We start from the raw sequence: 11,392 nt of genomic DNA on the forward strand, positions 1-11,392 counted from the left end.
GATATCACGTTCTTCTTTTGTTTCCAAAGAAGAACGTGATACAATGTGCTAAAGATCTCAGATGTTGTGAAAAAGTGGTGTTTATGTACTGATTCAGGTGGCATTGATTCATCAATCACAGCTATACAGTCATGAGTAGGAAGACAATTCCCTCCATGAATAAAGGAAATCTACTGCAGAGCTCACACAAAGGGAATTCTTACCCTCAGCAAACTCTCCCATCACATTACCCAACATATCAGCTAAAGCAGGACACACTGCGCATGCTCTAGCCAACAAAGGAACACCAGGTGATTGATGTCAGCACCGGACCAATGAAAGGACGGTGGGCGGCGTTGGAGGACCGAACGGGCGGTTGGTCCTCCAATCAATCAAAGTGAATGAAGGGCGGAGCTAAACTAAACCATGTGATCACCCTCGCGCCCGGCGCAGTCGCTGTAATGAATGCTCGGGAAGTTATGGAGAGAAAGGATACGGTAAGGAAAGAAATAAACGGGGAACTGGAGAAAAACTGTGTTGCTATGAGCGGAGAGGTTTTACAAACAAATTGTGCACGTCGGAAAACACAAATTTGAACGTCCTAGTCCCGTGTTTGCAGTAAATGAGGAATGGCCTCAGCGCGGCTGCAGGCCTGAGTGAGCGCCGCCATCTTTATTCGGGACTACGATTCACTGGACATGTGCACCGCCGCCATCTTTGTAGGGGGCAAGGTGCAGCCAGGCGCATGTGCAGACTTTCTCCAGTTTAGAGTTATTGGGATCATAGCAGCCAATACTGCTCTGATTCACCTCTGGGCTCCCTCATCACCACTTTGTCAATATCTAGCTTCCTCAGTCTCGAACCATGGGTGTATTTTTGGTCTGTTTACGACTGTATTGTTACTTTTATAGACCCTTTGTAAATTAGTTTTTCACTGCGGCCCAGCCCCTGACCATGTGCTGCTCTATTATCAGATTATTTTCTAAAATATTTTTGACAGTCAAGAATTCTTTTTTCCAATAAGCAAGTGTACTTTCCTTCCATTTCTGACTATCAAATTCTGCACCATTTTCATTCCCGTAATGCATTTTGCATTCCCTGAAACATCAACTGTGTTTCTCCTTCCACAGATACCAGTGATTAATGCCAAAGCCCTGATGCCTGTGGAGAGGATGATGTTTGACTTTCTTGTACAGCTGCAGTTTGTGTGGTGAAGGTGCTCTCACAGTGTGGTTGGGTAAGTGGCATTATAGGTTATTTTCAAATCATCACTGTTGCTGAATGAATAATGTCCAAATCAACAACAGTTCATATTTTTATTATCATGCTTATAATTTCACAAAAATACTATTGAGAACTTTAGACATAAGGCCAGAGATGGAGATATTAGGTCAGGTGACCAAAAGCATTGCCAAAAAGCAGGTTTTGAGGGATGTCTTAAAGATGGAAAGCAGACCTGTGAGGTTTTGGCTGCGAATTTCAGATCATGCTGCTTCAGCAAATGTAGAAATAGCCACACAGGTGAAGTAATGAATTAACAAATGGTTGGGAGTCTCGAAGAAAATGTGTTGTCAAGGTCTCAAAGTGTGTGTGGTGCAGGGAGCTAGGGATTATCACATTCTGGATCAGTGGTGCTGGAAGAGCACAGCAATTCAGGCAGCATCTGAGGAGCTTCGAAATCGACGTTTCGGGCAAAAGCCCTTCATCAGGAATAAAGGCAGAGAGCCTGAAGCGTGGAGAGATAAGCTAGAGGAGGGTGGGGGTGGGGATAGAGTAGCATAGAGTACAATAGGTCAGTGGGGGACGAGATGAAAGTGATAGGTCAGGGAGGAGAGGGTGGAGTGGATAGGTGGAAAAGGAGCAGGGCAGGTCGGACAAGTAAGCAAATGTGGCTGTAGTAGCGGGTTTGTTTCAGGACGTGGTTGATGAGCTTCAGGGCAGAGGAAATGACCTGGGAGTTGCAGTGGGAGAGAGACTCCCTGAGATTCTTGTAGAGAGAGGAGGAAAACTTCTTCAAGGCAGGCATCCTTGTAGAGGATTCGCAGTAGGGATAATACCTTAGGGATTATCACAGCCAGGAATTAAATCAAGTGTGAGAATTTTAAATTGAGGGATATTGGCCAGGTGCTGGCAGGTGAGACTAGATTGGGTTGGGGTATCTGGTCGGCATGGATGGGTTGAACCGAAGGGTCTGTTTACTTGCTGTACATCTCTATGGCTGTATGCTGTTGATTCTAATTAGGAGCCTTTTGATGAATCAACAAGCAGCGATTAAGACTTTCTTGAGATTACAGGGAGGTTGAATGTGGGAAGCTGGCCCTGAGTGTGTTTGGAAAACGAAGTCTGGAGATAACACACGATGGATGAGAGTTTCAGTATATGAGCTGAGAGGAGAGTGGAATCAGCTCGAATTAGTGGTCTTGGAGTGGGACTGAGCTGTCACTCTCACCTCACCTCTGGGATTCAGCTGGTTGCCAGATTGTGAATCAGGGCGGTACCACAATCGGGACCCGAGTTGCCATGGTGGAGCCTAAAATGAGTGTCGCTCAGCTGGCTGTTGCTGAGCAGCTGCTGATTGGTAGCCCTGTAGATGACATTTTCCATCACTTTACTGCTGATCGAGTGTGGACTGACAGAGGGAAATTGCCTGGGTTGGATTGCCCTGTGTTGTTGTGTTGAACATCCCTGGGCAATGTTCCACATTGTTGGTAGATGCCAGTGCTGGACCGGTACATGGCTTGGTGGGTGGCAAGTTCTGGAGCACAAGCCATCAGTATTATTGCCAGAATGTTAGCAGGGCCCGTAGCCTTTGTACTACTTAACCATTTCTTGATGTTATTCAAACTGAATCGATCTGGCTTAAAACTCACATCTGTGATGTTAGAAACCACTGGAGAAGGCTGAGATGGATCATCCCACTTTGCACTTCCGGCTGAAGATTGCTGCAGATGCTGTCATCTTATCTGGTGCATGGATGTGTGAGGCCCCTCCATCAGTAAGGGTGGGGATTTCTGTGATGTTTCCTCCAGTGAGTTGTTTAATTGTCCATCACCGTTCACAACTGGGTGTGGCAGAACTGCAGAGTTCCGATCTGATCCATTGGATGTAGGATCACTTAGCTCTGTTGCTTGCTGCTGATGCTGTTTGATATGCAAGTAGTTCCGTTTGATAGCTTCACCAGGTTGGCACTTCAGTTTTAAGTCTGCCTGGTGCTGCTCATGGCATGCCCTCCTTTCCTGTCCATTGTGATGGGTGAGACCGGGATTTACAAACCCATGAGATTACAGATTGTGCTGGAGTACAGTTCTACTGCTGTTGATGTCCCACAGTGCCTCAGAGATATCCAGTTTGAGATCCTACATCTGTTCAAAGTCTGTCCCCATTAGAACGGTGATAGTGTCACTCAACACAATGGAGGTTTTTCTCAACTTTAAGCCAAGACTTTGTCTCCAAAGGAAATGTGTGATGGTCGCTCTTACTGATACTGTCATGGACAGATGTATCTGCAGCTGGTCAATTCATAACAATGAGATCAAGTATGTTTTTCCCTCTTGTTGGTTCCCTCACCACCCGCTGCAGACTCAGTTGAGCAGCTATGTCCTTTAGGACCTGGCCAGCTCAGTCAGTAATTCTGTTGCAGAACTAGTCTCGATTGTGGACCTTAAAATCCTGTACCCAAGAGTACGTTTGACACCATTTTATTGCCTGAGTGCTTCCTCCAAATGTTGTTCAACATGAAGGAGAACTGATTCATCAGCCAGTACAGTATATGGTAATCAGCAGGAGCCATGAGACATCCTGGTCTCCGGAGTCAATGCTGTGTACCCCTAGGGCAAATCCTCCCTGTCTGTACACCACTGTGCCACCACCTCTGCCTGGTCTGTCCTGCCGGCGGGACAGGACATATCCAGAGATTTCAGGAGAAAGGGAACACTGCAGATGCTGGAGATCAGAGTCAAGAGTCTGGTGCTGGAAAAGCACAGCAGGTCAGGCTGATGAAGGGCTTAGGCTCCAAACGTCGATTCTCCTGCTCCTCGGATGCTGCCTGACTGTTGTGCTTTTCCAGCACCACATTCTCGATATCTAGATATGGTGATGGTGGTGTCCGGTCATTGTTTGTAAGGGATGATTCCGTGAGTATGACTATGTCAGGCGGTTCCTTGACTAGTCTGTGAGACAGCTGTCCACATTTTGGCACCAAAAACCATATGTTAGTGAGGAGGACGTAGCACCATCGAGAGGGCTGATTCTGTGGTTGTAATTTCTGGTGCCTTCTTAGATGCCACATGGTCCATCCAGTTTCATTCCTGTGTTGAGACTTTGCAGTGATTAGTACAGTGAGTGGCTGGCTGGGCCGCTGACAGGTTGGCAGGATTTTTTTCGCCATTGACAATGGTTTCATGGAGATCAGGAGATTCCTAATACGTTGTTTTTTTCTCTTGAATTCAGATTCCACCATCTGCCAAGATGGGATTCGAACCAGGACTTCAGTCATTTGTTTTAATATTCTGGATAAAAGCTGAATACATCAGGTTTGTTCACTCATTTTAAATATCACTAACCCTGGTTTTGTTTCTTTGTGAAACACTGTCCATCATCCTGTCTCCTCCATCCTCCCCTCCAACAATGAGTGAGGAGCACATGGAGTTTCTCTGTCACTGAGACTGAGATAATCCGATCTGCTGTTTCTCTCCCTCCCACTAGCCCACTGAGCCAAACTGCCTCAGGTGATGTTCCTGGTTTTTGTCCTAAACCTACATCTTTCTCCATCTCTTGTCAAGCCTTATCAGAGCTTAACTTGACCCTTTACTCTAATCTCACTAAACTCACTTTCCAACACTCTTTCCTCCGCTGCCGCCTCATCACCCCCCCCCCCCCCCCTCGCCAATTCATAGATATTGTTCCTTGTTCTGTCTGTTGGTCTTTTCTGGTTATGTCCTTCTCTCCCATTCTGTGAAAAACTAATATTTGACCTCACCGTTGTTGGAAAATCCTGCTCCATCTCCACTCTCTATTTCCTTTCTGAATTCCTTGCATTTGGTGTCCCTCAATGATCTATCCTTGGTCTCTCCTCTATCTCACGTACATAGTGCCAGGAGGTGATATCGTCCAAAAACACTGTGTTAGGTTTGACATGTACACTGACGATGCCCAGCTCTCCCTCCCCATCATCCCTCTCCATTACTCCACTGTTACTCAGTTATCAAACTGCTTACCACATTCCCACTACTCGATTAGCTGCAATTTCCTCCAATGAAACATTGTCACGGTTAAACCCATTGCCTTCCCTTTACCTTTCTGCTGAGCCCCTCCCTCTCACTGGGAACTCTCTGAGACAGAACTACATTCTTCACAATATTGCTGTTATATCTGACCCCAAGATGACCTTCTGATCAGACATCCACACAATCACAACAACCAGGAATTCCAGTCTCTTAAACGCTTTTCTCCACCTCACCCCAGCTCCATTGCCACTGAAACCCGTTACCCGTGTCTGTGTCGCCTTAACCTTGAATCCAAAACAGAACCCTTGATTCCGTGACTCAGAATCTGGTTTCAGACTCCCCTCTCAGTATTTACCCTCAGACACATCCTCTCTGTATTTATCCTGTCAAACCCCTAAAGAATCCCATCTGTCTCAATGAGATCTCCTCTCTTTCTCCAAAATCCAGTGAGTAGAGTCCCAACCTTTTCAGCCTTTATTTAAAAGATAATGCCTCCAAACCAGGAATCATCTAATTGAATCTTCCCTGAAATGCCTCCAATAAAGTGACATATTTCCTTATCTAAAGAGACCAAAACTGTTCTCATTACTGCAGATATGGTGGTCTCACCAGCACTTCCACACGTTACTCTCAGGTATATATTCCAAACTCTAATACTAAAAACCTTTGAAACAAAACATTCCATTCCCCTTGCTGATTCCCTGTTGTAACTGTGTGGTAGCTTTCTGTGTTTCCTGAACAATTACCCCTGGTCCCTTTGTTGTGCAGCTTTCTACAGTTTCCACCATTTAAATAGTACTTTGTTCTTTTATTATCTCCTCCAAAATGAGCAACTTCCCACTTTTCCAAGTTACGCCCTATCTGGCAACTTGTTGCCCCCTTCTCCTGTGCATCTCTCTCTTTTCATAATCCTCCTAGACATTTTTACAGTTATGCCTTTTCTAGGAGATATCCCCCCTTCCCATTCTTCCAAACATTTACTGGGAGCACTGGGCAGTGGGAAGCAGACAGAGTTGCTATCTTTTTAGGGATACGCTTTGGAGTGATTGAGAGGATCTTCCTACCCATTGGTCAGGATGGAGACAACTTGCCCATCGTTAGGCATTAGCCTTTCACACCCATGTCTTATTGATGAGGCAGAGCGGCAGCACGGAATGAAAGAAAAGAAAGTCATTCTTGTTCCCCATATCTCACTGACGCTTGGATCATTTTCTCCAACCTGTCTTATGTGTTCAGTCACATGAGATCTCAAGTTGGAATCTCCTAGAAACCCACAGATTTCCCCCTTAGTTGACTGCTGATGTCATCAAGGGTAATATGTACAGTCATCCTGGGCCACAAGGAGGGAATGGTGTGGGTTTCTAACTTGAACTGGTAGTGACAGATTTTATAAACTTGTATTACAGGATATTACAGGTGGACATTCAGATGGTAATCTCAGTAAATATTCTGCCAAACTCTGATTGAATTACTCAGTATATCAGGATCTGGATATTCGCATTGTGTTCCAGATAAATCCCATTTGCTGCTTAAAAATTCTCCTTTGAATCATCGCATTCTCGCAAAAGGTCTCCCCAAACCTTCAATGTGTCATGTAATCCTTTTATGATGATGTGATGAGTATAAGGTTTATTATTCGAATGTGTAATTTTTGTATAAGGATGTCTCAGAGAGGGAGCTGAATATTCTTAAAGGGGAGAATAACCATTTTGAGGGGAGGCTGTTGTTTATTGGTATCAATGACATAGGAATAGAAGAGTTCACATTATTGGATCATTGGAATCTCTTGTGGGGTAGAATTGACCTCCATCAGAAGGATGGATTGTACCTGCACTGGAAGGGAACAGTTGCTCGTGCTATTCAGGAGGCATTAAACCAGTGAAGGAATATGGGTAAACCCAGAGAGAGAGAGAGTGAGGAAGAGCTAAGTCTGACGCTGGTACAGTTCGGACGTCAAACAGTCAAAGCAGACAAGGGCAAGGCACAGAATGAGCAGTTACACTGCATTTATTTCAATGCAGGAGGCCCGGTAGGTCGGGCAGAGGAGGTCAGGATATGGTTTTGAACATGGCACTGGGATATTATAGCAATTACAGAGGCATGACTCAGAGATGGATAGGACCAGCAGCTTAATGTTCCAATGTATAGATGCTACAGCAAAGATAGAAAGGGGGCAACAGAGCAAGGGGAGAGATATTTTTGATTAGGGATAACATTACAGCTGGGCTTCAAGAGGGTATTCCTGGGAGTACATCCAGGCAGGTGATACAGGTGGAACTGAGAAATAAGAAAGGGATGATCTCCTTATTGGGATGGTACTATTGAGCCCCCCCTTCCCCAATAGTCAGCAGGGAGTTGAGAAGCAAATTTACTAAGAGATGACTTCTCTGTAAGAATAGTATGGTTGTGTACAAGACTTGACCTTCTTTGTTATTCATTCACAGGATGAGGGTGTCACTGGCTGGGCCCAAAGGGCAGTAAAGAGTCAGCCACATTGCTGTGGGTCTGGAGTCACATGTGTGCCAGATCAGGTAAGGATGGCAGATTCCTTCCCTGAAGGATATTAGCGAATCTGATGAGATTTTTTTTCGCAATAATCAACAATGGATTCATGGTCTTTAATAGATTCTTACTTCCAAATTTTTACTGAATTCATATCCACTCTCTGCTGTGATGGTATCCAAACCCTGGGCCCCAGAATGTTATCTGGGTGTCTGGATTATCCATCTAGTGATAATCTCACGAGGCCATTTGGCAGGATGAGTGACTGAGGTATCCGTGGGGCAGCACATCAGCACCAAAGATCCCATGGTCTCTGCGGAAGATAGAAAGGGCTGGGGAGGGAGATATATCCCTGGTGGTGGGGTCTGACTGTAGGTAGCGGACATAGCAGAGATTAATGGCGATTAGTGGGTGGCAGGTGAGGACCGGGGGATTATATTCTTCTTGTGGTTGGAGGGGTGGGGGGAAGGCGGAGGTACAGGAAGTGGAGGATATGCGTTGGAGTGCTTTGTTGATCAAGTGGGAGGGAAATCCGGTCCTTGAAAGAGGAAACCTTTCTGGGATGTCCTGGAGTGGAATTGCTTCTGCCTGGAGCAGATATGACAGAGGCAGAGGAATTGGGAGTACAGGATCACGTTTTTACAGGAATATACTCGAGGGTAATCAGGAGAGCAAAAAGGGGACTTGAAATATCTCTAGGAAATAGTTTTTAAGGAGAATCCAAAGAGATTCTCCAAATACATTAAGGATAAAATAATAACCAGACGGAGAATAGGAATTCTTAAAGATCAACAAGGCCATCTATGGAACAACAGGAGGTGGGAGAAATACTATGCTATTCTATTCTAGAGAGTTTGGAGAAATAAATAGTGATCACTTGAAAAGTGTCTAGATTACAGAGGAGGAAGTAGTGGATGTCTTAAACAGTAGCAAGGTTGATAAATCCCTGGGACCTGATCAGGTGTATCCCAGAAATTTGTGGAAAGCTAGGAAGGTGATGGCAGTGCCCGTCCCTGAGGTATTTATATCATTGTTTGTGACAGGTGAGGTGCTGGAAGATGGGTGGCCATTATTTAAAAAAGGTGGTAAGGAAATGCTAGGGAACAAGAGAACAGTCCACCTAACGTCAGTGGTAGGTAAGTTGTTGGAAGGGATTCTGAGGGACAGGATTTACATGTATTTGGAAAGACGAGGATTGATTAGGGATAGTTAACATGGCTTTGTGTGTGGGAAATTCTCTCTCTCGAACTTGATTGAGTTTTTTTGAAGATGTGACAAAGATGATTGATGAAGGCAGACTGTGGACGTTGTCTATATGGACACTGAACGATGTTCCACAAAGCAGACTGGTTAGCAAGGTTAGATAACAACATGAAATGGCGGGAGAACGAGCCATTTGGATACAAAACTGGCTTGAAGGTAGGAGGGTTGCTTTGCGGACTGGAGGCCTGTGAGCAGCATTGTCCTGCAGGAATGGATAATGGGTCCTTAAATAAATGACTTGGATGTGAATATGAGATATGGTCAGTGGGTTTACAGAAGACACCAAAATTGGAGGTGTAGTGGACAATGAAGAAGTGGACAAGTTCAAAATGCAACAGTATCTTGACCAGATGGGCCATTGGAGCGAGGAATGGCAGACTGGGTTCAATTTAGACAAATGTAAGCTGTTGGATTTTGGAAAGACAAATCAGAGCAGGACTTGTACACTTAATGGTAAAGTACTTGGGAATGTTGCTGAACATAGAGACCATGGAGTGCAGGTTCATTGTTCCTTGAAAGTAGACTCGCAGGTAGGCAGACTAGTGAAGGTGGTGTTTGGTATGCTTATATTTATTGGTCAATGCATTGAGTCCAGAAGCTGGGACGTCAAATTGTGTGGTTGGACAGGACATTGATTAAGCCATTTCAGGAATTCTGTTGAAGTTCGAAATTCCCTGTTCTGGAAAGGATGTTGTGAATCTTGAAAGAGTTCAGACAAGATTTACAAAGACTTTGCTAGGGTTGGAGGATTTGGACTACAGGGAGAGGCTGAATAGGCCAGAGTTAATTTCCCTAGTGAGTCGAAGACTGAGGGGTGACTTCATGGAGATTTATAAAATCATGAAGGGCATGGATAAGGTGAACAGCCAGGGTCCTTTCCCCCCAGTTAGGTGGGATCAAAATAAGATCACATAGGCTTAGGTTGAGAGGGCAAAGATTAAAAACGGATCTAAGGGGCAAAGTTTTCAAGCTGTGTGTGGTGTATGTGTGGAATGAGCTGCCAGATGAAATAGTGGAAGCTGATACAATTACAACATTTGAAAGGCATCCGATTGGGTACATGAAGAGGAAGAGTTTCCAATGATACGGACCATTAGCTGGCAAATGGGGCTCCATTTGTTGAGGATTCCTCGTTGGCATGGACAAATTGGACCAAAGGTCTGTTTCTGTGCTGTACATCTCTATGACACTAATAAATTAAAATAAGATGTGTTCCTCTTTTGTGGAGAGCTAGCAGAAGCACAGATAATTGTCCTTGGAGCTGAGAAGGTTAAGCAGTGATTTTCACCAGGTGCAAATTTGTTTCTAGGATATCGAATCTGCAGAGAGAGTGGAATTGTTAACAATGTCACAATTTTAGTAACAATTTTCAGGTAATTGGCAAATAATGTGAACATTATTTTATTCAGTAAGTTCTGAGTATCTGGAACAGTCTGAATGGCAGCTGGACACAGACTCAGCAGTTATTCATAAACAGATTTGGAATTTTACTTTTTAAGGGAAGATTTGGGAGTCCATGGGCAAATGGGAAGGGAATTGGGACAGATTTGCAGCATCTCCATAGGGAGAGGGTACATCCCAAATGGGCTGAATAGCCCCAGCCCCTGTGCTCTGTGATACTGCCCCATTGACTGTGAATATTGTAACTCATCCCAGGGCTGAGAGAGGGAGGATCCCACCACTCACCTCACAATGGGCCCCGATGATTGATGTCAGCACAGGCCAATAGGGGGTAGAGGGCAGTACTGGAGGATCAGGCCGTACCAGTTTGTCCTCCAACCAATCGGAGTGAATGAGGGCATCCTCAAGGCTGGAACTAAAGAAAGGCACATATCACAGAGATTTGAGAAACTGGAGGACATGAGATAGTGAGCGTTCTGTGGCTGGTGAGGAAGTATATAAATAAGGAAGAGTTATGAGGCTGGATGAAGTGACAGTGATCGGGAGAGTTGAGGATGGATGAATTTAGAGTTAGTGAGGATTAGAATCATAATGTTATACAGCAAGGAAACAGGCCCTGTGGTCCAACCAGTCCATGCCAACCATAATTCCAAACTGAACTAATTGTACCTGCCTCCGCTTAGTCCACATCCATCCAAATATTTCCTATTTATGTACTTATTTGAATGTCTTTTGAATATTGTAATTGTATTCACAGCTACCACTTCCTCTGGAAGTTCATTTCACACATATAATTTTTTTTATAAAAACCCTAATGTCTTTTCTCAAATCTTTCTAATTTCTTCTCAAAATGAATGCACCCGAGTTTTGAATCCCTCTCTCCCCCGGCTATTCACCTTATCTACACTCTTTCTGATTTTGTAAACCTCTAATAAGGTCACCCCTCAACCTTGTGCATGCTAGTGAAAAAAATTCCCAGCCTATCCAGCCTCTCCTTAAAACACAATCCCTCCATTCATGGC

General features: G+C 44.6%; 1 long non-coding RNA gene across 1 annotated transcript; it reads left to right on the top strand.

Moving 5' to 3' along the window:
- The first annotated feature begins 430 nt into the window (after window positions 1-430).
- LOC148148144 (uncharacterized) lies at window positions 431-7,738 on the top strand. Its single transcript, XR_015759324.1, has 4 exons — window positions 431-476; window positions 1,110-1,216; window positions 4,429-4,511; window positions 7,649-7,738. It is a non-coding gene; the product is annotated as an uncharacterized LOC148148144 (long non-coding RNA).
- Window positions 7,739-11,392: the final 3,654 nt, after the last annotated feature.

Source organism: Chiloscyllium plagiosum, unplaced genomic scaffold, assembly GCF_037043375.1.
Source record: "Chiloscyllium plagiosum isolate Xiang-an unplaced genomic scaffold, Cpla_swu_hap1 HiC_scaffold_14, whole genome shotgun sequence".
Lineage (NCBI taxonomy): Eukaryota > Metazoa > Chordata > Chondrichthyes > Orectolobiformes > Hemiscylliidae > Chiloscyllium > Chiloscyllium plagiosum.